Source organism: Emys orbicularis, chromosome 1, assembly GCF_028017835.1.
Source record: "Emys orbicularis isolate rEmyOrb1 chromosome 1, rEmyOrb1.hap1, whole genome shotgun sequence".
Classification (NCBI taxonomy): domain Eukaryota; kingdom Metazoa; phylum Chordata; order Testudines; family Emydidae; genus Emys; species Emys orbicularis.
Window position 1 is genome coordinate 313,093,136 of NC_088683.1, and position 2,869 is coordinate 313,096,004.

Here is a 2,869-nt window from a genome sequence, read left to right on the forward strand (position 1 = left end):
CAAGGTTTCTGGGCAGTGCAGCCTTATTCCGTCCTCCATGGTAGGACACTTGACCACGCCATGCTTGCAGCAAGTAATCTGGTATCATTGCCTGACAAAGCCTGGCAGCGTATGGTCCCGGTGTTTGCTGGCATTCAAGCAACATCCGTTCTTTATCTTGCTGTGTAATCCTCAGGAGAGTGATATCGCTCATGGTAACCTGGTTGAAATACGGGAACTTAATTAAGGGGACAGAGGTGGCCGTTCCTACTGGGCTGTTTGCCTGTGGCTGAAAAGAAATCCTTCCCTACAGTTAGCCAAGCACGGGGGGGGGGGGGGGGGGGAGAGGGAATTGGCCCTGAGCTTTTCGCGTTTGGCTAGCAGGGATCTTCCCTGTTACCAGCCACGCGGTCGGGGGAGGGGTACATTGATCATCCCAGGGAATTCATGGCGGGGGGGTTAGTTTGGTTTCTGCAGGGATCTTCCCTGATACCTGCCACGCGGTGGGGGGAGGGGTACATTGATCATCCCAGGGAATTCATGGCGGGAGGGGGGGGGGCGGGGGGGTTAGTTTGGTTTCTGCAGGGATCTTCCCTGATACCTGCCACGCGGTGGGGGGAGGGATAAAGCGATCATCCCAGAGAATTGGATGGTGGGGGGGTTAGTTTGTTTTCTGCTGCTGAAGGTTAACAGGAAAACCGCAGCAGTCAACAGGCTTTGCTTGGTATGTGGGAAAGGAGGGCGCAGAAGCCGAAAGACAATGGCTTACCATGGCTGCCTGCAAGCTGAATTCTGTTGCCCGGACCTGCGTCTGTGATCTCTAACACCAAAGCCACAGGCACTCAATATTAAGATGGAAAATGCGACCTTGTACTGAAATCACATGTGCTATGTAATGTGAATAGTGTTTTTCACCATGAAAGAGTATAAGCATTGTTCTGTAAAATGTATCAGTTCAAAAACTTCTCTCCTTTCTTTCAACCCTCCCTCCAGCAGCTGCAAATTTTTCAAGCCTCCCTCCTCCGTCCCGAAGGCTATCTCAGATAAGGCGGCGTAGAAAGAGGATGCGAGACGACATGTTCACAGAAATAATGGAATCCACCCGCAATGAAAGAGCTCATTTGAATGAGTGGAAGGACACTGTATCTAAATTTAGGAAAGATGCCAGTGAACGTGAGGTCTTGAGGGACGCTCAAGATGAGAGGTGGCAGGCTGCAATGCTGGGGCTGCTGCGTGAGCAAACGGACATGCTCCGGCGTCTGGTGGAGCTTCAGGAACGGCAGCAGGAGGATGACAGAGTGCCGCTGCAGCCGCTGTATAACCTCCCTCCCCCCTCACCATGTTCCATATCCCCCTCACCCAGAAGTGTAAGAACGCGGGGGGGGAGGCTCCGTGCACCCTCCCACTCCACCCCAATGGACAGCCCAACCAAAAGGCTGTCATTATATTGAATTTATTCAGTGGCCTTTTACTTCCCTCCTATCCTCCTCCCAAACCTCACCCAGATTGCCTTCTTGGTTCTCTCCCTATGTTTATAATCACTTAATAAAGAATACATGATTTTTAAACGATACTGACTTTATTTCCTTTGAAAGAAAGCTGGGGGAAGGGGGAGGGTGGGTTGCTTACAGAGAATGAATGAGTCAATAAAGGGGGCTGGTTTTCATGAAGGGAGAAACAAACAGAAATTTCACACTGTAGCCTGGCCAGTCATGAAACTGGTTTTCAAAGCTTCTCTGATGCACAGCGCTTCCTGGTGTGTTCTTCTAATCGCCCTGGTGTCTGGCTGCGCGTAATCAGCAGCCAGGCGATTTGCCTCAGCCTCCCACCCTGCCATAAAGGTCTCCCCCTTACTTTCACAGAGATTGTGGAGCACACAGCAAGCAGAAATAACAATGGGGAGATTTCTTTGGCTGAGGTCAGAGCGAGTTAGTAGCGATCGCCAGCGACCTTTTAAACGGCCAAATGCACATTCTACCACCATTCTGCACTTGCTCAGCCTGTAGTTAAACAGCTCCTGACTCCTGTCCAGGCTGCCTGTGTATGGCTTCATGAGCCATGGCATTAAGGGGTAGGCTGGGTTTCCAAGAATAACTATTGGCATTTCAACATCCCCAACGGTCATTTTCTGGTCTGGGAAGTAAGTCCCTTGCTGCAGCCCTTTAAACAGAGTAGTGTTCCTGAAGACGCGAGCATCATGAACCCTTCCCGGCCAGCCCGCGTTGATGTTGGTGAAACGTCCCTTGTGATCCACAAGTGCTTGCAGCACCATTGAAAAGTACCCCTTGCGGTTTATGTACTGGGTACCCTGGTGCTCCGGTGCCAAGATAGGGATGTGGGTTCCATCTATCGCCCCACCACAGTTAGGGAATCCCATTGCAGCAAAGCCATCCACTATGACCTGCACATCTCCCAGAGTCACTAGCTTGTGTAGCAGCACCTCAGTGATTGCTTTGGCTACTTGCATCACAGCAGCCCCCACAGTAGATTTGCCCACTCCAAATTGATTCCCGACTGACCGGTAGCTGTCTGGCGTTGCAAGCTTCCACAGGGCTATTGCCACTCGCTTCTCAACTGTGAGGGCTGCTCTCATCCTGGTATTCTGGCGCTTCAGGGCAGGGGAAAGCAAGTCACAAAGTTCCATGAAAGTGCCCTTACGCATGCGAAAGTTCCGCAGCCACTGGGAATCGTCCCACACCTGCAACACTATGCGGTCCCACCAGTCTGTGCTTGTTTCCCGGGCCCAGAATCGGCGTTCCATGCCTATAACCTGCCCCATTAACAGCATGATCTCCAAAGCACCGGGTCCCGCGGTTCGATAGAATTCCATGTCAATATCCTCATCGCTCTCGTCGCCACGCTGCTGTATCCTGCTCCTTGCCGCCTGGTT